Consider the following 27,759-nt stretch of genomic DNA (forward strand, 5'->3'; position numbering starts at 1 on the left):
CATGTGTGATGTGTGTATGTAATGTATGATGGGGGGCAGCGGCAGGTGTATGTATGATGTGTGCATATGTATGGTGTATATTTATGGTGTGAGTGTATGTGTATATATGATGTCTGTATGGTGTATGTGTGTATGATTAGGGGGTGTATCAGCGGCGGGTGTATGTATAATGTGTGCATATGTATGTGTCATGTGTATGTCTGATGTGTGTATGTAATGTATGATGGGGGGGCAGGTGTATGTATGATGTGTCTATGTATGATGTATGTATGTAATGTAAAATATAGGGGGCAGTGGCCGGTGTATGTATACATGTATATATGATAGGTGTATGCATGTATGTGTATGTATGATATGTGTATGCACGTATGTATGTGCATACACATATCATACATACACATACATGCATACACCTATCATATACACATACGTATGTATGTGTATGTATGATATGTGTATGCATGTATGTATACGTGTATGTATGTAATGTATAATATAGGGGGCAGTGGCCGGTGTATGTATGATATGTGTATGCATGTATGTATATGCGTATGTATGTAAGTAATGTATAATATAGGGGGCAGCGGCAGGTGTATTTATGGTGTGAGTATGTGTATATATAATGTATGTATGGCGTGTGATGTGTGTATGTAATGTATAATATAGGGGGCAGCGGCGGGTGTATGTATGATGTGTGCATATTTATGGTGTGAGTGTATGTGTGATGTGTGTATGTAATGTATGATGTGGGGGGAAGCAGCGGCGGGTGTATGTATGATGTGTCTATGTATGAAGTATGTATGTAAGTAATGTATAATATAGGGGGCAGTGGCCGGTGTATGTATATGTGTATGTATGTATGTATGTTTTGAACAGGGGCGGACTGACAAGTGCTGCTGCCAGTTGTGCTATCTAAATTTTTTTTATTTTTTAGTGGCTTCTGGCCACTCGCATTGAATTGCACCACCAGAATCCCACCCCCTTCATACTCACCCACGACCAAGAGCCCCACGGATGCACGCAAACACGCCCGAACCAAAACTACAACTCCCAGCATGTTGCACCGTAACCTAAACTGTATAACTATAAAGTGTAACATGCTGGGAGTTGTAGTTTTGGTTCGGGTCAGCTGCAGAGCCATAGGCTGCATCAGGGCATGCTGGGTGTTGTAGTTACTAACTGCAATTCCCAGTATTCCTTGACACATCCTATGGCTCTACAGCTGACACAAACCAAAACTACAACTCCCAGCATGTTACACAATAACCTTAACTGTACTACTATACAGTGCAACATGCTGCAACACCCACACAACCATAGGCTGTATCAGGGCATGCTGGGAGTTGTAGTTATCTAGAAACTAAATGCAACTTCCAGCATTTTCTGACACATAATTAGAGTAAATAAAATGCACCACATAAACTAGAAAAGCAGAACCCACCCCCCCCCCCCCCCCCCAGTAACACAGCGGCGTTCAGTGTTTTCCAAAAAAAAGACTCCATATACAAGTCCCTATGAAGATTGAAAAATAGTGATTAAAATATTTTATGAAGTGCGTATATATGTGAATAAGCCCCTTTCCTAATAAAAGTTCTGATAACAACTACAGATCATGTCACACCAGATTACCCTCATCCCTGTATAAGGAAAAATTGGAGTTATAGGGGTCAGATGGGGGGGCTTGCTACAGCTAGCTACAGCTCTCCCTCCTGCCACTAATAGCCTGGCATGCTGCGATCGACGTGGCCGCTATTAAACCAATAGATCACAGCTGTCTAAATTGACAGCAGTGTCTAAAGGGATCTTATAACCATCCCTGGTGGTCTAGTGGGGTGGATCGTACTATTTTGGTTGAAATAATTTTATCTACCAGGACAAGTGGATTTTCTTGAGGGACGAGTAGATTGTGTTCCGCTTTAGTCCCTTGGACAAGTAGTTTTTTTTTTTTTTTTTTATTTCCACACCCCTGCATCCTACAATATGCATTCTATAGGAGATTTGACTACATGTATCAGAGGTGGACTACCTATATGTAAGCTTACATAAATCTTCTCTGGTAGACTCTACAGCATCCGGCCTATGTCCTTCCTACTTATTGTCCCTCCTTATTGTCAGATACTTTAATCAGTATATGTCTAGGATGGCACAAGAACAGTATTGGATTATCTGATGTGGTCATGTAAGGAATAACCCAAAGCAGTGATCTCCCTCTTCCCTTCAAATGCAGGATTTTGGCCAATGACTCCTGGCAACACAGATCACAATTTTTTATTTTTTTTAATCTAGAAAAAAGGTAACACTGAAAGACTTAAAGGGGTATTTCCATCCACTAATATTCACAAGATTTGCCATAAATGTCTGATAGATGTTCAGCTTTCTCAAGATTGGGGGCCCCCTGTGTGGCACTGCTATCTGAGCTGTTTCCATAACTGGGGAATTAGTATAGCTCACAGCATTATGACAGTTTGCATAACGCCCATTAACATTAACGAGAGGTATACAAATGGTGTACAAATGTCTTGACAAACATTAGTGGCGGCAACCAGGATGTGGGGAGCCGTAGGGCTCTAAATCGAAACAAATGCGGGTGCCAGAAGTGGATAGCTTTATGGTTCGCTTTAAGTGGCCCATGTACATAAGATTATGATCTGCCAGAATGTGGCCAATTGTCTTCAGGATCTCAGCAACAACATGCTGACTAAAACTGGCTGATCAGACTTAAAAAACAAAAAAAAACATGATTATGCTAAAAGAAAACAATTCATAAATCAAACCTTATGGATTCCATTTCTAGTAGATAAGACTGCTGTCGGCCAATGTGAACAATGTTTTCCAGTAGCCTAAATCAGCCATTTTGCCTACATATGTAGAGGCAGCTTTTTCCCCTGGGTAGTAGAAAACCACAATGCTAAGATGACAGCTATTATAACGCAAACAGGGAATCTCCATGAGAGTATCTGACCGACCTGTCAAAATGACTACAAGAGTATATCAACAACTCATCGAGAAGGTCGGAAAACAGGCAAAAAACGGCATACCTCTCTGGATCAGTTATGTTCAGCAAGAATAGCATATATTGCTATACAAGAGTAATATCAATTCTCATTGGCAGAAAAAAAATCCCCCCTGTTCTAATCTGAATAACATTGCTCCTCCAGCAGTGAGATTAATATAATATAAGTATGCAATAATTGTTTTATGATAAAACAGAAAAACTAGGCACAAAAGACCATGATCTCATAATTGTATTCATCATGAGCAAAATCTTTCACAGCAGGTATTATAACCGGAAGGAGGAAGGGAGAGAATAGTACCAATACTTTTAGGGTCAGTAAGATGGGAAAACAAAGATAAAGGAGAAGTCAAACTGCATAGTTTTCTCTTATACTTTTCTTTGAAATGTATAACATCTAGGGATCTAGACACACAGTATAGCAGAGGACTGTGGTTCGCTAGTTGTAATAAAACAACTCCCATAATTCTCCAAATAATATGTTCAGTAATTGTTTTATCTGATACGAAAAATGGGAAAAATACAAGATTCTTTGGTAAAAATCTCCTTTGCCTGAGAGGAAGTTATTTTTGCCGCACATTTTCACCTTGGAATCCTAATCATTCAATGTGAACCTGGTATACACCAACCAAGCCTACACAATATACAAAATGACAGTGATCTGCCAGTTTAGTCGGGGATATTTTTTGTGTGATTTGTCATATGAACATTTTACGTGGGCTTTGCCTGGACACTTCAGAATTTCCACTTTGCAGTTTTTTTTGGGAAATTGCCATTGCAGTTTTTGAGCCAAAACCAGAAGTATATTTAAAACTTCTCCTTTCTCATGGATCCACTTCTGGCTGCCAAATGGAATCCCAGCCTTAGGGTACGTTCACACGCGCGGATTTACAGCGTATTTTACACTGCAGATCCGCTGGTGAAGGCCCCGCTCTATGCTGGCTTTACATGTGCCTGCTGGTGGCGGCAATACGCCGCTATCAGCAGACACCCTGCGACGTGCGAGTCACAGTATACTCGCACATCGCGGGAGCTCTCTGCCAAGCTTACAGCAGGGAGAGTGGCCACAATGTGTGAGTACGCCGCGCACATCGCTGCAGGGTGTCTGCTGGTAGCGGCGTAATGCCACTACCAGCAGGCACATGTAAAGCCAGCATAGAGCGGGGCCTTTACCAGCGGATCTGCAGCTAAATACGCTGCCAAAATCTGCACGTGTGAACGTACCCTTAGGGTGCTCTTACACGGGCTGTTCCAGCCACAGGTAGTGCTTGCAGTTTTGTCCTGTCTGGATCGGCCATTGGTTTAAGCTGCAGGGTCAGGTGCCGCCTGGAAATTAGCAATAAATCACAAGCACCACTTGTGGCAGGAATGACCTCTGTAAGGGAACTGTAAGAGCTAATTTAATCCATTCAATCACTGGGACACACTATTGACATAGAAATAATAAAGCTGGTCATACACATTAAAGTTGACCAAATCCACCAATTTCTGAGGGATTAGTTGACTAATGTGCATGATGGCCTCTTCTGACTCTTCCCAACAAAAGGGTTGGACATGCTGGAATTCAATATGGCCAATCCTTTTGTTCTTGTGGACATTCGTTATACATGAACACATTCAGCCAGGCCATGCATTCATGTGTATGAGAGTATAAGTGAGTGGCCAGAAAACATACAATTGTCAATTTAGAAGTTAAACATTTGAAAGTGGAAAAAAAATACAGTTATGGGTCAATGCAGAATACTACAAATAAAACTACAAATAAAGTGATTCAAAATAGTTATTTCAGGCATGTCAGGAGAGTTGGCAGATGGTCTTTAAAGGGGTACTCCGGCGCTTAGACATCTTATCCCCTATCCGCCGCCCTCAATGCAAACCTATGGGAGGGGGCGTGACAGCTGTCACACCCCCTCCTATAGGCTTGCATTGAGGGGCGGAGCGTGACATCACACGGCGGAGCCTTGAAGTCACAACGCTCTGGCCCCGTGATCGACAGTAATCAGACCCGGAGCGAACATGCTCCGGGGACTGATTATAAACGGGGTGCGGCGTGCAAGATCACGGGGGTCCCCAGCGATCAGTCATCTTATCCCCTATCCTTTGGATAGGGGATAAGATGTCTAAGCGCCGGAGTACCCCTTTAATGTTTATGGCAAGGTAACACATATGAGGGAGTTTCTGTGTTAGAGCCTTTTCATAATCCAATGTCTACTATGGTAATTGTTGTAACCAGTCACTAAAAATAAACAACCGGCAAGGAAAATAAATCACAAGAAAATATTGATACTTGTGTAAACCATTTGTAGTTGGATTCCATCCTGATGTTAGCGTAAGCAGAGCCTCGACAGCTTTCCTGTGGCTGCACCATTTTAATATGGCCTGCCATTATCTCGGCTGAGGTAAACACAGCTGTCCCGGAGAAAAGACTGGTGCCATTTTGGCCAAAATCTTCGTCACACCTTTTTTTCAACAAAAATAAATCCTTGCAATATCAATAGGCTTTATTCAAACAAAACCAATTTCCTCAGCTGAGACTGCTGAAGTTTATTTGGCCTGTGAACTGCAACTTGCTTTGTTCTAGACCCCACAGTGACAATGTATATATAGCGGAGTTATCCACTTCTCTGGCGGCGTAAAATGAAACAGATATTCCCATTTTCATTCACGCGTCTGTTATTATAGGTGGTATAATAACTTAAAGGGGTACGCCGGTGGAAAACATTTTTTTTTTTTATTCAACTGGTGCCAGAAAGTTAAACAGATTTGTAAATTATTTCTATTAAAAAATCTTTACCCTTCCAGTACTTTTTAGCAGCTGTATACTACAGAGAAATGTCTTTTCTTTTTGAATTTCTTTTTTGTGTTGTCCACAGTGCTCTCTGCTAACACCTAATGCCCGTATCAGGAACTGTCCAGAGCAGATGAATATCCCCATAGCAAACCTATGCTGCTCTGGACAGTTCCTGACACGGACAGAGGTGTCCGCAGAGAGAAATGTGGACAAGACAAAAAAGAAATTCAAAAAGAAAAGAATTCCCTCTGTAGCACATAGTTGCTAAAAAGTAGAAATCATTTACAAATCTGTTTTTAAGGGGTTATCCAGAAAAAAACTTTATATATCTGTAAATTACTTCTATTAAAAAATCTTCATCCTTTCAGTACTTATGAGCTTCTGAAGTTGAGTTGTTCTTTTCTGTCTAAGTGCTCTCTGATGACACGTGTCTCGGGAACCGCACAGTTTAGAAGCAAATCCCCATAGCAAACCTCTTCTACTCTGTGCAGTTCCCGAGACAAGCAGAGATGTCAGCAGAGAGCACTGTTGCCAGACAGAAAACAACTCAACTTCAGCAGCTGATAATTCTTGAAAGGATTAAGATTTTTTAATAGAAGTATGTTACAAATTTGTTTAACTTTCTGGAGCCAGTTGACATAAAGAAAAATGTTTTTTCCTGGAATACCCCTTTAACTTTCTGCACCAGTTGATTAAAAAAATAAATAAAAATAAAATAGTTTTCCACCGGAGTACCCCTTAAAGTCTGCTCTGGGGGCTGAGGATATATTGTGACACTAGAGACATGTTGTTAACATATCTAAAGACTTGTATAGGTGGAAAAACCTAAAAGCTACCTATTTATTCCCATTCAAATTAAACCATAAAGCAGTGGTCTTCAACCTGCGGACCTCCAGATGTTGCAAAACTACAACTCCCAGCAACATCTGAAGGTCCGCAGGTTGAAGACCACTGCTATAAAGTATGGGAAATAGAAGGATATTCAGCAGATACAAGGTAACAGCACTAGTGTAGGTTATAAAACAGTCGAAACACAAAGAAATTTAAAGAGAACACATATTACTAATAAAAAAAATAAAAAGAAAACAAAAACTATAAAAAAGGAACCTAATAATCTATATTGAACAAAAGTTTTTTTTAAATTCACTCGATACTACTAACTATCTAATTTCAATGCCAACTTTTGCCCAGACCTGCCACCTGTTCCTCCCTCCCTGTGCCAGGCGCTCCCGTAATAAAATAAAAAAACAACCTGAGAAGGAGCTAACCTTCAAATGAGAGACTATGTAGAGTATTAGATCGGCCATGCTTTAAAGGACACAACGTCTGTTATCTGAGAAGCCCTTGATGTTGACATATCAGATGGAATACTCACCGATGGATCTCGCCATGCTTCTGTTAAGTAGAGCATTGTGCAAGAAGGGCACCGGGCAACCCAAGGCTGACAGGTCAGAGGTCCTGAGGGGCACTGCTACTGAACACACAGCGTATCCTTGTGCTGAGCTGGGGGAGCTAATGTGAGACTGCTGACATTAGATCACAACAGGAAAATCTGTGTTACAATGCCAGGAAAGCCAGCTCCACCCAATCACCTCCGCCAAAACTTCTCCTAGCAGTCCCAGTCCGGTTGCAGATAGAGAGGGACTTTTTCTCAGATTCCTGTGGAAGCTAAATGAAAGGCAGCTCAGGATAAGCTCCTTTCACTACAGCATCTCTAACCTGTTCGGGGGCAAGATCTGGTAATGGAGATGTGGAAAGTAGGATAAGCTCAGCTTTCTCTGTAATTAATCCACAGCTGAATGAAACTCACCAGTTCCCATGAATGCGGCAGGAAGCTGACCTGCCACTGGCAGAATACTTTACATATTAAGCAATGCAGGACCTACCAGCGGCCACATACTTGACTAATAAAGCAAATCCTGGCGTAAGAAAGAAGTACACATGCTAAAGTAACAAAGACGGCGACAAGAATCTCTACAATTAATCACCCTCCTTTAAAGTGGATTACAATATAACGTATACATACACTTAAAGCGCACTTGAGGTCTATACACCATAAAAGTAGCCCCATTGTGGGCAAGACTAACACAGACGGTACAAAGCCTCATAAATCTAAGAAGAACTCATCCTATATGTGGGTCGTAAACTTTCAATCCTAATCTTATAATGTATCTAGGGGAATAAGCATGAGGTGGGCACAGGGTGAGCATGAAGGAGTGGTTTTCTGTGGTGGTGCTAAATGCCCATTTGGAGTGTTGGTGTGGCCGACCTATTTTTATTTCCATTTTGCTATGGCGCAAGCCGTCCTTTTAGTAAAGTTATGACAACAGATGTGTATGGCAACAGAAAGCTAGGTAATATAATATGATATGCTTCTTAAGGATGTGATCATTGTCGGGGCTTCCTAACAATTCAGCGCTATAGACAGCCTCTCACTAGCCTAAAATAGTCACTAAAGTTCAGGATAAAGGTTCACTAACGTTAAAGGGGTACTCCACCCCTAGACATCTTATCCCCTATCCAACAGGATAGGGGATAAGACATCTGATCACGGGGGTCGTGACCCACGGAGGCTCGTGACGTCATGGTCATGACCTCTCAATGCAAGTCTATGTTAGGGGGCGTGACGGACGTCAGGCCCCCTCCCATAGACCTGCATTGAGGGCGTGTGGCCGTGACATCACAAGCCTCCGCCCCACATCGCCAGTCATCCGGCAGGGAGAGAAGTTTGCTTCGTGCACCGGATGTCTGGGGTGCTGCAACAGAGATTGTGGGGGGTTCCCAGCGATGGGCCCCCCACGATCAGACATCTTATCCCCTATCCTTTGTATAGGGGATAAGATGTCTAGGGGCGGAGTACCCCTTTAAGGAGAAGGTTCCACAAATCTGCTTGATAAGTTTCTTTATTGATCTGTTAAACTTTTTTCTTACATTTTTTTTTAGACCAAATGTGTTAAGGCAATGGAATTCTCTCATACTAAGATCTTAAGGACATTAAAGTGGAACTCCGGTGGAATTTTTTTTTTATTTTTTAAATCAATGGGGCCAGAAAGTTAAACAGATTTGTAAATTACTTCTATTAAAAAATATTTACCCTTCCAGTACACTTTAGCAGCTGTATGCTACAGAGGAAATTCTTTTCTTTTTGAATTTCGTTTTTGTCTTGTCCACAGTGCTCTCTGCTGACATCTGATGCCCATATTTGTAACTGTCCAGAGCAGGAGAAAATCCTCATAGCAAACCTATGCTACTCTGGAGAGTTCCTAACACGGACAGAGTTGTCAGCAGAGAGCACTGTGGTCAAGACAAAAAAGAAATTCAAAAAGAACAGAACAGACTGATGCTAGGACCACTTGGAAACGTGCCATCTCCTTAAAGGGCTACTCCGGTGGATTTATTTATTTTTTTTTTTTTAAATCAACTGGTGACAGAAAGTTAAACAGATTTGTAAATTACTTCTATTAAAAAAATCTTAATCCTTCCAGTACTTATTAGCTGCTGAATACTACAGAGGAAATTCTTTTCTTTTTGGAACACAGAGCTCTCTGCTGACATCACAAGCACAGTGCTCTCTGCTGACATCTCTGTCCATTTTAAGAACTGTCCAGAGTAGAAGAAAATCGCCATAGCAAACATTTGATGCTTCCTAAAATGGACAGAGATGTCAGCAGAGAGCTCTATGTTCCAAAAATAAAATAATTTCCTCTGTAGTATTCAGCAGCTAATAAGTACTAGAAGAATTAAGATTTTTTAATGGAAGTAATTTACAAATCTGTTTACATTTCTGGCACCAGTTTATTTAGAAAAAAAAAAAAAAAAAAGTTTTCCACCGGAGTACCCCTTTGCATTTCCAACTGTGTTCCAACTGTGTTCTGCAGGAAGAATCGTCATGTCAATTCTTTCTGCAGAATACGGAACCGTAATTTCCACGGCAGATGTTTCTGCCACGGAAATTGTGTGCAAGGTGCAGCAGAATTCCATTGAAAGCAACGGGAGTCTACTGCAACGGAATGTCTGAGTGAAATTTTTCCGCATTTCGCTCAGAAATTCTGCCATGTGAACGAGGGCTAAGGGGGTTATCCTGGATTAAAAAAACAAGTCTGCTTTCTTTACATAAACAGCACCACTCTTGTCCTCAGGCTGTATGTGGTATTACAAATTCACTTCATTCACTTTAATGGAACTGAGCTGCATTACCACAAACAAACTGATGACAGGTAAAGTGCTGTTTTTGGAAGAAATCAACAATGCAATTCTTTATTTTTTTATTGCTGGAAATACTAAGAATGATACTGCTTCCTTAAAGGGGTACTCCGGTGAAAACCTTTTTTCTTTTAAATCAACTGGTGGCAGAAAGTTAAACATATTTGTAAATTACTTCTATTAAAAAATCTTAATCCTTCCTGTACTTATTAGCTGCTGAATACTACAGAGGAAATTCTTTTCTTTTTGGAATGCTCTCTGATGACATCACGAGCACAGTTCTCTCTGCTGACGTTATAATAATAATAATAATAATAATGCTTTATTTATTGTTGTCCTTAGTGGGATTTGAACCCAAGTCCCCAGCACTGCAAGGCAGCAGTGCTAACCACTGAGCCACCATGCTGCCCTTAGCATACATCTGCTATGCATGGTTACTAAAATGGACAGAGATGTCAGCAGAGAGCACTGTGCTCATGATGTCATCAGTGTTCCAAAAAGAAAGTAATTTCCTCTGTAGCATTCAGCAGCTAATAAGTACTGGAAGGATTACAATTTTTTTTAATAGAAGTAATTTACAAATATGTTTAACTTTCTGCCACCAGCTGATTTAAAAGAAAAAAGGTTTTCACCGGAGTACCCCTTTAAGAGACCATTCATTGTATACAGTATTACTAATCTAAGTCCTCTTTGTGCATCATTTTAACAAGTTTGACTCGCTGAAAAAGGATACCAGGCCCATAGAACCCTGTACAATAGAGGCAGGGACACATTCTATGCAGTCAATGAATATGAAACAGTTAAGCCTGATTCAGATGTTAAAGCACAATGCCCTTTTCATGAAAGGAGCAATATGTCTGGGGAAAGTCGTGGCACTGCCAGTCGTTATAAATATAGTACCATACCATGAGAGAATAGCAAAAAAATTTTTATTTTTATTTTTCTTCCAAGCTTCGTAGATTTCCCAGCACTGGAATGGTTGGTAGGTCACAGAATCGCTCATGCAGGGAAGGTAGGTCACAACACACGGATGGGTAATCTCACTGTGGGAGAAAAAGCCTCTGGCTCAGCCAATAGTGAACACTTCACAGCGAGGAAGAAATAATATACACAGAAATCTCATAGAAACAGACAGTATTTTGGGTGAAGCTACTCGGCAATGACAAACTGATTCCTAAAGCACCAGACAATAATACATACATTTAACTAACAACACTACAGTGAATGTTAAAAGCCGTCATGAGCTCACAACCATTCCTAGAAAGAAGGACTGATACACAAGAAAGGTCAGTAACGTCATCTGGCTATGAGAAATAACCAATGGGACTTGAGCTTCCCCGCATTGACAATTTCTACTTGTCAAAAAGGGCCAGTTGACTAAAATGAGATCACAAAGGGTTCCCTACAGGGACCCCAAGAAATCAGGAACTGTCCAGAGCAGCATAGGTTTGCTATGGGGATTTTCTCCTGTTCTGGACGGTTCCTGATACGGGCATCAGGTGTCAGCAGAGAGCACTGTGGACAAGACAAAAAAAAGAAATTCAAAAAGAAAAGAATTTCCTCTGTAGCATACAGCTGCTATAAAGTACTGGAAGGATAAAAAAAAATTTAATAGAAGAAATTTACAAATGTGTTTAACCTTCTGGCACCAGTTGATAAAAAAAAAAAGTTTTCCACCGGAGTACCCCTTTAAGGAGAAGAATAGGAATACTATCAATGTATATGAGCTTCAGCAAATTTCTTAAATCTCTGCCTCTGCCATGATCCTCTGTCCTCCCATAACTTGAGGTTAAATGTGAACATCCATCATCTGTGACTCACATGTACCGTATTTTTCGCCGTATAAGACGCACTTTTTCTTCCCCGAAACTGGGGAGGAAAGTTGGTGCATCTTATACGGCAAATACACATTAAACCCTGTCCTATCGCGGCGGTCCCTGCGGAAATCAACGGCCGGGACCTGCAGCTAATACAGGACATCACCGATCGCGGTGATGCCCTGTATTAACCTTTCAGACGCGGCGATCAAAGCTGACCGCCGCGTCTGAAGCGAAAGTGACACTAACCCAGCTTCTCAGTCGGGCTGTTCGGGACCGCCGTGGTGAAATCGCGGCGTCCCGAACAGCTTACTGGACACCGGGAAGGACCTTACCTGCCTCCTCGGTGTCTGCTCCATGCCGGGATCCCCTGCATGGCCAGGGCCCTCCTTCGTCGTCATCACGTCGTCGTACACGCCGTCCAGTCATCCAATAGGAGCGGCGTGCGTAGCGACGTGATGGCGGCGACGGAGAGCGAGGATGCCCGGCAGAAGAGACGTTCCGGAGCGACGGGGACACCCCGGGGACACGGTGACAGCGATGAAGGACGACATCCAGGGCAGCGGTGACGGGTCTGGAACGGCGGGGACACATGAGTATTACCTCCTATACCAGTGGTCTTCAACCTGCGGACCTCCAGATGTTGCAAAACTACAACTCCTGGCATGCCCGGACAGCCAACGGCTGTCCGGGCATGCTGGGAGTTGTAGTTTTGCAACATCTGGAGGTCCGCAGGTTGAAGGTTCAGAATCTTTTTTTTCTAGATTTTCACCCTTTAAAATTGGGTGCGTCTTATATGCCGGAGCGTCTTATAGGGCGAAAAATACGGTAACTTCTAAAGTAGTCTTTTGGGCATAAGTCAGCTCTCTCAGATCCAAGTCAGGGCCAGTTTCCCCTTGAGAGGTTACAGAATTTTCCTCTCTATTAGGATCTACCAAAAATTGCACCAAACTATTTTTTAATATGGGATATCCTAAAAAAAAAAAAGAAAAAATCACTATAGGCAGAAGAAAACCTCGCCTGGCAGTGAATGCTCATTGGGGGGGGAGATTTATTAAAACCTGTCCAGAGGAAAAGTTGCTGAGTTGCCCATAGCAACCAATCAGATCGCTCCCTTGATGTTTGAAAAGGCCTCTGAAAAATGAAAGAAGCGATCTGATTGGTTGCTATGGGCAACTCAGCAACTTTTTTGATAACTCTCCTCCATTGTTTCTAAACTCCTGAAGTTGAGCTGTTATCTGATAGCATAAAACTGACCGCATTAGTGAAAAATGACCATTTAAATCGGTTGTTTGTATCTGTTTGCATATTGTGCTTCGACCCTGGCAAAGAAAAGCTGATGTTTGCTCCCATATTCTATATTTACTGGAATCTAATTCAAGCATCTGAAACAAATCACACTGTATTTTACCCGAAAACCATTTTCCCACAGGCATAATCGTGTTTATATCCATGCTTGCTTATGTTTCCAAACGAAGGTTAACTCTGGGAAGCTGGATAACCTCCCTTCTGGGATATGTTTTCTGTAAATAGTGAGGAATGCTAGGCTTACAGAAACCTGAGCAAAAAATTCGGCACACCCCTTTTTAAGTGGATGGACGTGAAATCCAGGCTTCCCAAACGAAAACCAAGCGAAAAGCAAAAAAGGTCTTTAGCGTGGCTAAGTGCTAAGTGCTCCCTGAATATCTAAATTTTAGAGGCGCTGCGGCTGTTTCTCTAACCCCACTTGACCAAATGATTCACACTCTACTAAGCTGACATTTTGCCTGGTTGCAGTTGACATAGATAGTTTCTGTCTTGCTTGAGCAATGAGCCTGTAATCTTTGATGGGACTTGTAATGTATTTAGTTAATCTTTAGCAAGGGAAGAATAAATGTATTTTTCATGACTGACTCGAAAGTAGAGAATTCATATCAGAACAACGACTTAACTCCTGAGTAGTGCTGTTCTGTCCGACGTATCAGTTGTGTTCAGCTGAAGCTTATAGAATATTATACAGTGATCCCTCAACTTACAATGGCCTCAACGTACAATGGTCATTTCTGGACCATTCTAACTTAAAACCAGACTCAACATACAATGTTACGGACAGTCCAGATCTGTGAAACTTGTCAATGGCCGAAAGAACTGACCAACCAGAATGGGCAATTTACTGGTAAAACACCTGTTTTACTGAAGCGTATGCACTGACTGGTGTCTTGTAGCGCCCCCTACAGTACAGGGAGATATGACATGTTCTGTACACTTTACCTGTACCAGGGTTACCTGCTCCTTTGGACACCAGCTAAGGGCAACTCCATGTTACTTTTTTAGGACATTGCGTGTACTGTACAGGACCCTGAAGAAGCTCCTGTACTCTACATAGACCAGTGTTTCCCAAGCAGGGTGCCCCAGCTGTTGCAAAACTACAACTCCCAGCATGCCCGGACAGCCTTTTGCTGTCCGGGCATGCTGGGAGTTGTAGTTTTGCAACAGCTGGAGGCTCCCTGCTTGGAAAACACTGACATAGACAGTGATTTACAGTTCCCAGCAGATCTTTCTTACTTTTATATATAAGGATTTGCTTTATCTGTATTAGTTATCTACTTATTTTTCTTTATTCCTCACTTTTTCCTATTTTTGGATGACATTTTGGATCTTTAGAACCAATTACCAGGTTTCCATAGAGTTATGGCCTCAACATACAATGGTCGTCCCAGAACCAATTAATATTGTAACTTGAGGGACCACTATATATCTAGATGATATCTGTTTTTGGAAAAAGCTAGGTGACAAAACAACTCCTGCAAGGGTTGTCACCATGCTCTATAAAACTCCTGAATGCCACACCTGCCTAAAAGGTACGCAGCCTTTTTATTTTGATATTTGGAATATCGGTATAAGTTATCGGTATCGTCCCTAAAAAATAAAAAATAAATCGATATTGGTCGATCCCTACTATGAATCCTATTTTGATCCCTTAAAAAATAATCTATTAAAACCAGAAGAGTATACATGTATCCAAACTGTCCACAATGGGGTCAATCTGAGACCTGATACATTTGCCAGAAGTCAGTTGTCTTCCATTTATAATAACACTACACAAAGATGTCCTACTCCAGAATACACAATGCATAACACAACTCGAATTAGTCATTTCCAAAGCTTCCCATCTGCCAAACTAATCGACATATTCCCTTAATACAGGAGGAAACACTTCTGCAGGTAGGTAATATTATTCAGAGATCTCAGAACTTATGCCAAATAACTCGTCTCCTAGAACAAGCCCCAGGCTAATCTCTAAAGACCTTTACTACATCTTCATGTTCTGTAAATGTAGCCAAAGTGAATGTAGAACGAGGCCGTCATGAAGCAGCCAGTCAACATTGCCTGGTCTCTTGCTGTAGGCTGTGTTCAGTCACTAGGAGAAAAGAAATGACAAGGATGAAGTGGGAAAAATAAGCCTACAGACGCCACCCTACTCTCCATGTAACCGGATGACTTTAGCCAAAAAAAAAAAAAAAAAAACTTTACATTTTGGAATACAGAATAAGATCATATATATATATATATATATATATATATATATATATATATATATATATATATATATATATATATATATATATATATATATAAAGCTCAACGTGTGTGTGTGTGTATATGTATGTATGTATGTGTGTATGTTCCACAAAAACTTTCCAACGGCTAAAGATATTACCATGAAACTTGACACACGTTACTTATATGTCAGCAACAAACATAGGATAGGTGATTTAACCCTTACTCACCCCCATTTGCCAGGGGCGGGGCTTATGTTTAAAGTCCCATGAAAGTCAATGGGAAATATATGTTGCTGCATAACTTCCAAAAGGCTGGAGATATTTCGATAATACTTGGTCACATGTTACTTATATGTCCACTTAAAATATAGGATAGTTAATTTAACCCTTAACTACCCCCATTTGTGAGGGTCAGGGTTTTTTTTTTTTTTAAAGTCCCATGAAAATCAATGGGAAATGTATGTTCCCATCTAATTTCCTTTAGGCTGGAGATATTTCATTACCTGGTACACATATTACGGGTCAGGATATGAGGACGGGGTGGGAGGTCGGGATGGGAGGTCGGGATAGGGGGGGGGGGGTCGGGATATGACAACAATATATAAGCACTGCATATGAAGTCAAAAGCTTCCTCCTTTGTTTATTTTCCTCCCCAAAAAGGATTAGGAAGGAAAAACCGGGCAACACCGGGTACTCAGCTAGTATGTGTATATATATCACACACACATTCACATACAGTCATGGTCATAAATGTTGGCACCCCTGAAATTTTTCAAGAAAATTTAGTATTTCTCACAGAAAAGGATTGCAGTAACACATGTTTTGCTATACACATGTTTATTCCCTTTGTGTGTATTGGAACTAAACCAAAATAAGGGAGGGAAAAAGCAAATTGGACATAATGTCACACCAAACACCAAAAACTGGCTGGACAAAATTATTGGCACCCTTAACTTAATATTTGGTTGCACACCCTTTGTGAACAATACCTGAAATCAGTTGCTACCTATAACCATCAATAAGCTTCTTACACCTCTCAGACCACTCTTCCTTTGCAAACTGCTCCAGGTCTCTCTTTTGGAAGGCGCCTTTTCCCAACAGCAATTTGAAGATCTCTCCACAGGTGTTCAATGGGATTTAGATCTGGACTCCTTGCTGGCCACTTCAGAACTCTCCAGCACTTTGTTGCCATCCATTTCTTGGTGCTTTTTGACGTATGTTTGGGGTCAATGTCCTGCTGGAAGACCCAAGATCTCGGACGCAAACCCAGCTTTCTGACACTGGGCTGTACAGTGCGACCCAAAATCCGTTGGTAATCCTCAGATTTCATAATGCCTTATACACATTCAAGGCACCCAGTGCCAGAAGCAGCAAAACAACCCCAAAACATCATTGAACCTCCACCATATTTTACTGTAGGTACAGTGTTCTTTTCTTTGTAGGCCTCATTCCATTTTCGGTAAACAGTAGAATGATGTGCTTTACCAAAAAGCTCCAACTTGGTCTCATCTGTCCACAAGACGTTTTCCCCAAAGGATTTTGGCTTACTCAAGTTCATTTTGGCAAAATGTAGTCTTGCTTTTTTTATGTCTGTGTCAGCAGTGGGGTCCTCCTGGGTCTCCTGCCATAGTGTTTCATTTCATTTAAATGTCGACGGATAGTTCGCACTAACACTGATGCTCCCTGAGCCTGCAGGACAGCTTGAATATCTTTGAAACTTGTTTGGGGCTGCTTATTCACCATCCGGACAATCCTGCGTTGACAGCTTTCATAAAATTTTCTCTTCCGTCCACACCCGGGTAAATTAGCTACAGTGCCATGGGTTGCAAACTTCTTGATAATGTTGTGCACTGTGGACAAAGGCAAATCTAGATATCTGGAGATGGACTTGTAACCTTGAGATTGTTTATATTTTTCCATTATTTCGGTTCTCAAGTTCTCAGACAGTTTTCTTCTCCTCTTTCTGTTGTTCATGCGTAGTGTGGCAAACACAGACACACAATGCAAAGACTAAGTGAACTTATCTCCTTTTTTTCTTCTTTCAGGTGTGATTTTTATATTGCCCCCAGGTAAGTTTAAAAGAGCATCACATGCTTGAAACAATCTAATTTCTCCACAATTTTGAAAGGGTGCCAATAATTTTGGCCAGCCCATTTTAGGAGTTTTGTGTGTCAGTTTCAAAATCCCCCCAAAAATGCTGGAGGGTGGAAAAATTAGAGTGTCATTAATAGGGTAAAGGAGCTGTAAATAATTTCAAAGCATATTTTAAGCTTTAATGCTTCATTGAAATCAACAGGTCATAATGTAGAATCTAAGAATGTGTCCACCTATTATTTAGGTATAACCTGGACATTTGTGGCACCACTTGAGACCACCACCGACAAAATGACATGTTACGTTCCTTTATTTTTATTTTTTTACTATTCCTTCTCCCAAGGAAAGTAAAGGGGGGTTGGGGAAACATGTTATACTACAGGTTTTGTTTTAATAGTTTGTGTAGGGGAGATATATATATATATATATATATATATATATATATACACATATACACACACACACACATATACAAAAACAGAAGGATTTTTGTATTCTAGACAATTTCCAAAATGGCTTTATATAGTCAACTAGATGTTTTAAAGCAATAAAACTGGTAGTGAATGTGTACATGTCTGTTCCTGTTAAGAGACAACATTTTCTTAACGCAAACAATATCAGTTTATTTAACTTGAAGTCCTGGAAAAAATATGTCACAAGAAATTCTCATACATGTAGCCGTAACAAAAGTATATACATTAAGTCAATAGGACAAGGATTTCTTGGAAAAAATATATGACAATAAACGTTATACTACATTTCCTTCTAATAAAGAGTAAAGAAAAGGAAGCAATAAAATTTGTCGTCTTTGCAGGGGTTATATTATCCTGTAGTAAGAATAAACAAGAACCTGAATTTGTCACACAGAATATTTCTTTAGAGTGCGACAAAACTCCATTTGGCCGGCCAGCTGTTAGTATGTGACCGCTCTCAGCATGCTCCTGGCTGCTCACCATTCCCAACTGCGGGAAAAGTGGAGAAGAACTTATAGACAACAAACATTATAGGTCCATAGACAAAAAGCAATGAACAAGTTAAAACATTTGTAACGTAATAGTTGTCTAGGTAAATTGATAGTTTGTGTATTCACAGTAGGGAAAAATAAATATTGTTTATCGAGTTGTCACAAGTAAATGGGTAGAAGAAAGAGGATACCCAGCACTCACCAGTAATACACAGTGAAGATTTACTATGCCATAGTGTAGTACAAGGACGCTTTGCATCGTGGGAGCCTTCCTCAGCTGTCTGCCTATAGGCAAACAGCTGAGGAAGGCTCCCACGCCGAAACACATCCCTGTACTACACTATGGCATAATAAATCATCACTGTGCATTACTGGTGAGTGCTGGGTATAATTTTTCTTCTACCTGTGGCTTTACCCTACCTTGTGCACCACTGCAGATTCCACGGAAGTGCCGACATATAGTGACAAGTAAATGTACACACTTTATCTTGTTTTATTGTACTGTATTATTAGATTGATAAAATACAGTATGATATTAAATGAGGTCATCGTGCTATAGGAATTATAAGGTTGTGTGCATCAAAGTCTTTAGGACAAATTGCAACGGGACCCTCTAGGTGACAGCATAAACATGTGGTAACCCACTCAGAGGATATTGTGAGTCGATTTAACAACTCTGTGACACAATATTAAAGCAAGGAAAAGGTGGTAGAAATCACACCCGACAAGAATTTCTGTAGAAGGTTGTGGGCGCATTTACTTCACATTTCCTTTTTGGAATCCCAAACAGACTGCATATTCCCACTGCCACAAATAAGAAGTTTCCTTTCAAGTTGTGCTCCTGCCAGGGCTTCAATTAACTGGTAATCCATTGGCAGTACTGTGCCCGCCTTCCTTTATTAAACCTAATGATGTATTAGAGAATAGTAATCCCCATTACTATTAGGCTGCTTTCACACTACAAAATCCTCTGTTTTTAAACATACGTAGGAAGATCAGTGTGAAAATGAGCTGAAAACGGCAGTAACAAAATTCTATAGCAGTAACAAAATTCTATACGTCCGTTAGAACGTATGAATCCGTTATAGTCCGCTATTGATAATGGACGTTAGTTTGTTAGGGAAGATAGTTACAGAAGAAATAGTTCACTAAGCTATAAGTAGCCTTATATGGACACATACTCTAGGATTGTCCACTATAATTTGTCATGTACTAAATGTATGACTGCATTGGCAAAAAGTTTCCCCAAAGAATAATTTGTTAGTTGTTAAGCCATCAAAGTCTATTTATTGTGTATTTTTACTCAGTGCTTGATGCCCTTTTACATGGGCCAGCGTGCTCCTGATAACGGGCGATGGTCTAAGGATTTGGCAATCATTTACTGAACCTTCATAAGCCTTGATCAATGTGCAGCTTCTTCATTACTGTCAGCTGCACATGTTTACACAGGGCGATGTTTGGCAGATAACAATTTTATTGGCCGCACATAAAGATCCAATCAGTCGACAAACAAGCATTTTTGGCCCCTTTACACGGTTGATTATAGGAAAAGAGCATTGCTAAGACACCTCATTCAGCTCATAGTTGGCCGATGTAAAAGACCCTTTAGGCATACATGGGCCTCAACTACTCACCATGCTTTGGCCTGTATCACACCAGGACCATACCTGACTATATGTTGTCAGCTCTGTAGTTCTCTATAGCATTAAAGGGGTACTCCGCCCCTAGACATCTTATCCCCTATCCAAAGGATAGGGGTTAAGATGTCAGATCGCCGGGGTCCCGCTGCTGTGGACCCCCTGGATCTACCATGCAGCACCCACCTGTAGCAGCTTCCGGAACCTCAGGCTGGAGGTCCTCCGGCTGAGTCTATCTCGACCACCGGGACGGAAGATCGTGACGCCACGACTCCGCCCCCGGGTGACGTCACACCCCGCCCCCTCAATGCAAGTCTATGGGAGGGGGCATGACAGCTGTAGATCCAGGGGGTCCCCAGCAGCGGGACCCCGGCAATCTGACATCTTATCCCCTATCCTTTGAGCATTAGGCCATAATTTATTAAGCATTAAATAGGTTATCCAGCCCCAAGACATCTTATCCCGTATACAAAGGATAGGGCATAAGATGTCTGATCGCGGGGGCCCCGCCGCTGGGGACTCCCACAATCTCTCATGACGGCCGTCACGCCCCCTCTAATAGACTTACATTGAAGGCGGTGGAGCGCGACGTCACAAGGGGGGCAAAGTCGTGACATCACGATACTCCGGCCTCGTGGTCATGAGGCTTCAGACACAGAGCCTCCAGCGCTGCGTGCAACTGAGACAGGTGGGTGCTGCATGAGAGATTGCTGTGGTCCCCAGTGGGCATACACCCACGATAAGACATCTTATCCCCGGAGTACCCCTTTAATACGCACTGTGCACATAACACCAATGGCTGGATTTGCCTGGAATTATATTCATGCCATTCAATTCAATCTAGAGACTTCAATTCTTATAAATAACCAGAAGCCAAAAAACCAAACTCATCTAGCAGTCACAAGTGAATTACTATTACAAAGAATAGAAATGTACTGTAAATCAGAAATTTCTGAACATAAAAATAAAATAAAACAAAACAAATTAACAAAAATAATGCAAAATCTGATGACTATTCATCAGCCCTTCTTTCTATGTCTGCAGTTTACCGAATAAGTAATTTAAAATGTATTTGGCAGGCAAGAATTACACATGTTCTCCAAATATTTCAAAAATCTGGATCTTCATTTCTTTGCACGCTACATTAACATAGTAGCCCATCTGCTGCATTAGACATGCTCCGTACCGTACCGAGGAATGCTCCGAGCAGCAGGGTACCCAGGAAGATAACACAGATGACCTTTTCGCTAAACATGTATCTGCATTAATACCATATTTACAAGACTTACGGTTATTAGTGGAGACAGAAATGTTAACTGGGAATCTCCATAAAATGTGATGAAAAAAAAAAACCTCTACAATTCTCTAAATATATTTAAATCAATACACTAATGTTCCTGTAACTAAAAACCAGGACCAGAAATATTATAGATACCGTATATACTCGAGTATAAGCCGACCTGAATATAAGCCGAGGCCCCTAATTTCACCCCAAAAACCCAGGAAAAGTTACTGACTCGACTATAAGCCTAGGGTGGGAAATACATCACCTGTCATCATCCCCCCCTTCATTATTACCCTGTCATCATCCCCCCTTCATCATACCCCCCTTCATCATTACCCTGTCATCATTCCCCCTTCATCTTTACCCTGTCATCATCCCCCCTTCATCATCCCCCCTTCATCATCACCGCCTGTCATCATCCCACACCACCCCCTTCATCATCCCCGCTTGTCAATGTCTAATTTAACAGTGGTCTTCAACCTGCGGACCTCCAGATGTTCCAAATCTACAACTCCCAGCATGCCCGACTATCCCTTCCCACCGGACGGTCCCTGCAGCACACATGGCCGGACCAGCTCACGCTAACGTCCCGCCAAGCGGAGGTGAGTACGAAACTAAAGGGGGGAGGGGGGCTGGATGATGACGAAGGCCTGGGCAGTGGTCTTCAATCTGCGGACCTCGAGATGTTTCAAAACTACAACTCCCAGCATGCCCGGACAGCCGAAGGCTTGCTGGGAGTTGTAGTTTTGAAACATCTGGAGGTCCGCAGGTTGAAGACCACTGAGGGCAGAGAGTTCACTCGAGTATAAGCCGAGGGGGTGTTTTCAGCACGAAAAATTGTGCTGAAAAACTCGGCTTATACTCGAGTATACACAGTAGACGGTATGCATCATTTTGGGCATTTATGGGGGAAATTGTCCTCATGAAGACAGGAAAATGTTTGGATGGCTACTTCTATAAAGATTGTCCTGTCCATGTGCACAGACTCAAGTGTAATATGTAATAAATAAACCTCACAAATAAAGAAAATGGCTGCAAAGAATCTAATTTGTCAATGAAAATGAGTAATTGATTATGGATGATAGGGATAAGATCCTGCACCTGCAAGAAACATTTGCTCAAAAAGCATGAGCGGTCAGTCATGTGTGCGTGTCAGTGCCGTAAACTATACAACATGCAAGATTTGTAAATACTACAGTCTGCTTGCGGTAAATTTGTTTTGGATACAGGTCAATTTGCTCTATTGTTTCTTCAAGGGCATGTGTCATCAGACAATTACCTTTTCTTTAAATCAGGTTTTATGTTACACATTTTTTAAAAGGATTTTAGGTGGTGTTTGTACTAACTTTTCAATTTTCTATATCTACATTATCTCAATGTTAAAATAAGCTGAGATTTCCTGTTCTGTACACATCACTGTCCAACAGTGCCCCCTTTATTATCACAGAAAGGAGTACAGTGAAAGGCGACACCAGTTTATAGAAAAAACATCTACTCACAAAAAGGAGATGATGATTAGAGCTCAGCCTACCCCTCCCTGTAGAATGATCTCTGCACGGGTCACGGAGCATGGCAAGACAACTCTCAATTCTAGTGAATAGGGACGGGAATGGTCTATTATGCCCCATGTCCATAGTGGTTGCTGTAAAGCATATTTTTATAGCAAACATATCTATATATATACACACAAGAATGGAGGGGGCGTGGCGTGATGGCATAAGGGGGTGGAGATTGAAGGGGGTCCCAGTGGCAGGACTCCCGTGATCAGAAATCTTATCCACTATCCTTTTGATAGGTATAAGATGTCTAGGGGCAGAGTACAACTTTAAATGTTGTTTAAAACTGCCCAGGAGGGATGGCTGTCCTTGTAGTAATGTACCAAAAAAAAAATCAGTATCTGGCTCAAATCAGTAGAGGAAAAAAGAAAAAATTGGTCCAGAAAGTTTTGCTTTTTTGTACTGCTATACATCACTGTACCACAATAAATTTCCAGGAAAGTGGAGTGAATCTAAAGTATGATTCCACCAAAGCTGAATCTAATAAATCGGCTGTCGATTCATTTAGGGGGGAGATTTATCAAAACCTGTGCAGAGGAAGAGTGGTGCAGTTGCCCATAGCAACCAATCAGATTGCCTCTTTCATTTTCCACAGGCCTCTAGAGAGGCCTGTGGAAAATGAAAGAAGCAATCTGATTGGTTGCTATGGGCAACTGCACCACTCTTCCTCTGCACAGGTTTTGATAAATCTCCCCCTTAGTCTTCTGATGTCCAAGAGAAGTCTGGAAAGGGACAGTAAGAACTGGAACAGTAAGAAAGTGACATAACAACTTTTTTTTTTTTTACTAATTAAAGACAAAATACTAAAACACATCGGAAAAATGAAATGAAAGAAGCGATCTGAATGGTTTCTAACTGGCCTTTCCTCCGCATAGGTTTTGATAAATCTCCCCCCGTTCTCTTATTCTAATCTGTTTCTATTTTCTGATTATTTTTATTTTATTTTTTCCGATTTAGTACATAATTATGAGGACTGCCATCTTGTTTGAGTTGCTTTTAACAGCAGTTAGTGATCTGCTTTACGGCAAGCCCTTTTGGACATAGACACGGTGAACATCTCCAGACCTTATTCTTTGTAGGAGGTAGGTCTGTAAGCATGACCTGTGACCTGTGCAGAGGTCATTCTACAGGGATCACTATTGTTTTCTTTATCTACTGGTGTCACCATTCACTATAATTCTGAACACTTACACCGTACACCTAGCAGCCTCCTCATCATCATCATCACAGACAGAGCAGGAAGTCTCAGCTTAGTTTTAGGCCAAGTGGCCGGAAGAAAAACTGCAAGATTTCAGGATTATTTTATAATATAGGTCGTAAAATTGAAAATTAGACTAAAAGCTTAATCTAAACAATAAGTCAATTTCAGATGATTATTTCTCTTTAAAAGAATCGATGGACAATTAATTCGAGCTCGGTTTGTCAAATGTTACTGTAGATTTGCTCCACTCCAATTTTAAAGGAGTAGTCCAGTGGTGACCCAGTGGTGAACAACTTATTCCCAGGGGGCCCCAGCGGGGGGTCAGACTGCTGTGACCCCCTGCAATCTCCTGTACGGAGCCCCGACAGCCCGCGGGAAGGGGGCGTGTTGACCTCCGCATGAAGCGGGGCCAACACGCCCCCTCAATACAACTCTATGGCAGAGCCGAAGCGCTGCCTTCGGCAATCTCCGGCTCTGACATTGAGATGTATTGAGGGGGCGTGTCGGCCGCCGCTTCGTGCGGGGGTCGACACCCGCTATCTGCCCGGAGAGCCTGGCCCCCGTACAGAGAGATCGCAGGGGGCCCCAGCGGTCGGACCCCCCGCAATCTCAAACTTATCCCCTATCCTTAGGATAGGGGATACGTTTTTCACCACTGGACTACCCCTTTAAGTAATTTTCCTTAAAGGGGTACTATGCTGCTCAGCGTCTGGAGCAAACTGTTCCGAACACTGGAGCCGGGAGCTCATGACGTCATAGCCCTGCCCCCTCATGGCGTCACGCCCCACCCTCTCAATGCAAGTCTATGGGAGGGGGCGTGACTGCGGTCACGCCCCCTCCCATAGACTTGCATTGAGGGGGTGACGTTGTGAGGGGGCGTGGCTATGACGTCACGAGCTGCCGGCTCCAGCGTTCGGAGCAGTTTGTTCCAAATGCTGAGCAGCGGAGTACCCCTTTAATAAGAGTAATATTTTATTAAGAATAAAAGTGTCAAATATCTAGAGCATCACTACATAAGGAAAGTAATCTATCTAGTCTATAGACTGAAAAAATAAGATGAATATCAAATAGGGCTTGTCCTATAAACGCAATCCTCTGACATGTCCACACAGCCCAGTACAAGTGCAGTATTTATAGAAGTGCATAAAACATATGGTGAGGGCAGGTAAAATATTCAGAAAGGCACACAGGCATTTCAAGCATGTCCATGCAAGCATGAAATGTTTTGGCACGGGCCCATCAATGGTTCAACCTCACTTGCACTGCCAGTTGCTTTAGACTAAGGAATGTTACAGTCTCGGGCAGAATATAAACTAGAAAATCGATAGGCAGACAAATGGCATTCAGACAAAACAAAAAACTTTTCATGGGAAATCCATGGCCGTGCCACAGGTAACATAATACACGGAGCACACATCCCAAGTGTGGATTTTAGGTGTGTTCACAGGACAAATATGCAGGAAAGAAACTGAAAGAAAATGTGAAAAACAGAACCTTTAGCATCTGAGATAGTTATTTACAGAGGTAGACCGTTAACCCCTAGATAGCTCTAATTCCGCATGACATACGACTAAATAACTGGTTATACAAGATGAAGATAATGTGCGCACACAGATCTGCCGCAGAAATTACAATTTCAGACTGCGCTGAAATTTTTTTTATGGCAATTATTTCCATGGAACCTGCTTGGAAATGCATTGTCTTCTGTAGAGATTGCATTACATTTCTGAGCGGTCCTAATGCACGCCAGTCAGACTAACGTGATCCTGATTCTTTTTAACAGGGTTATGCGACACAATTTGTGCCGCACGTCCTCTGCAACACATTTTACTAGTAAAAAAAAAAAAAAAGGTTTTCCAATTACTCCGAGTATTTTTTTAACCCAACTAAAGGGGCATGGTTTGCATAATTAGGGGCTTGTTCCCGACATTTTCCTGAAAACCCAACAGTTGTATTTAAAAACCCACCAGAAAAATAGTGAATTACTGAACTTGAAAACCCAACTGCCTTGAGGTGTATCTGTTAAAAAGTGTAGTTTTTTTGAAAATCCTGTTACTTTGCCCCTTAGTAGCTTTTTATATTACACTTTTATTTATTTTTTTATAAAAAAAATTGGAACTTCTCTCTTTTTTATTTATTTATTTTTTATTTTTAAATCTTGGCTTTCATTTCTTGAACTTTTTGTTTGCTAACCCATTAATGACAAGTTACGTCCTGTGCAGAGTTACTTTGCTTTATTTATTTGTTTAACCCTTTATTTTTCCTGTGCAACATCTTTTTTTCCCACATGCGACAGAATTTATTATCGTGGAACAGAATTTTCCCGACATGTGCGAAACATTGATAAATATGTGTGAGAAAATTAGTCTGGGAAAAAAAATAACACTAAGCACTTCCTTTATATTTATACCGTACATACTCGAGTATGTGCTGAAAACACCCCCCTCGGCTTATACTCGAGTGAACTCCCCCACCTGCAGTGGTCTTCAACCTGCGGACCTCCAGAGGTTTCAAAACTACAACTCCCAGCAAGCCCGGGCAGCCATCGGCTGTCCGGGCTTGCTGGGAGTTGTAGTTTTGAAACCTCCGGAGGTCCGCAGGTTGAAGACAACTGCGGCCTTCGACATCATCCAGCCCCCTCTCACCCCCTTTAGTTCTGTACAGTACTCACCTCCGCTCGGCGCTGGTCCGGTCCTGCAGGACTGTCCGGTGAGGAGGTGGTCCGGTGGGATAGTGGTTCCGGGCTGCTATCTTCACCGGGGAGGCCTCTTCTAAGCGCTTCGGGCCCGGCCTCAGAATAGTCATGTTGCCTTGACAACGACGCAGAGGTGCGTTCATTGCCAACGTACTTCTGCGTCATTGTCAAGGCAACGCCTCTATTCCGGGCCGGAAGCGCGGAGAAGAGGCGCCCCCGGTGAAGATAGCAGCCCGGAACCACTATCCCACCGGACCACCTCCTCTCCGGACAGCCCTGCAGGACCGGACCAGCGCCGAGCGGAGGTGAGTACTCAGAACTAAAGGGGGTGAGAGGGGGCTGGATGATGTAGAAGGCCGCAGTGGTCTTCAACCTGCGGACCTCCGGAGGTTTCAAAACTACAACTCCCAGCAAGCCCGGACAGCCGATGGCTGCCCGGGCTTGCTGGGAGTTGTAGTTTTGAAACCTCTGGAGGTCCGCAGGTTGAAGACCACTGAGGGCGAATGATGAGAAGAGGATGATGAAGGGGGGGGGGGGGGTGGGATGATGACAAGAGGATGATGAAGGGGGGGGGGTGGGATGATGACAAGAGGATGATGAAGGGGGGATGTGTGGGATGATGACAAGGGGATGATGAAGGGGGGGATGTGTGGGATGATGACAAGGGGATGATGAAGGGGGGATGTGTGGGATGATGACAAGGGGATGATGAAGGGGGGGATGTGCGGGATGATAAGGGGATGATGAAGGGGGGGGGTGTGGGATGATGACAAGGGGATGATGATGAGGATGTTAATGACGGGTCTGGATGATGACAGGGGGGGGGATGATGGCTGCCCGGGCTTGCTGGGAGTTGTAGTTTTGAAACCTCTGGAGGTCCGCAGGTTGAAGACCACTGAGGGCGAATGATGAGAAGAGGATGATGAAGGGGGGGGGGGTGGGATGATGACAAGAGGATGAT

General features: G+C 42.2%; 1 protein-coding gene across 5 annotated transcripts in view; it reads right to left on the reverse strand.

Moving 5' to 3' along the window:
- Positions 1 to 27,759, reverse strand: part of MID1 (midline 1) — a 465,347-nt gene that overhangs the window by 123,968 nt on the left and 313,620 nt on the right. Inside the window, exon 1 of one of the 5 annotated variants that reach the window (XM_056558889.1) lies at positions 7,180 to 7,586. The exons of the other annotated variants lie outside the window; for them this stretch is intronic. The gene's annotated coding sequence lies outside the window, so the exon portion shown is untranslated. Of the gene's footprint in view, positions 1 to 7,179; positions 7,587 to 27,759 lie in introns of those variants that run through there. 5 annotated transcript variants of the gene reach the window in all.

This window comes from Hyla sarda, chromosome 2 (genome assembly GCF_029499605.1).
Source record: "Hyla sarda isolate aHylSar1 chromosome 2, aHylSar1.hap1, whole genome shotgun sequence".
Taxonomy (NCBI): domain Eukaryota; kingdom Metazoa; phylum Chordata; class Amphibia; order Anura; family Hylidae; genus Hyla; species Hyla sarda.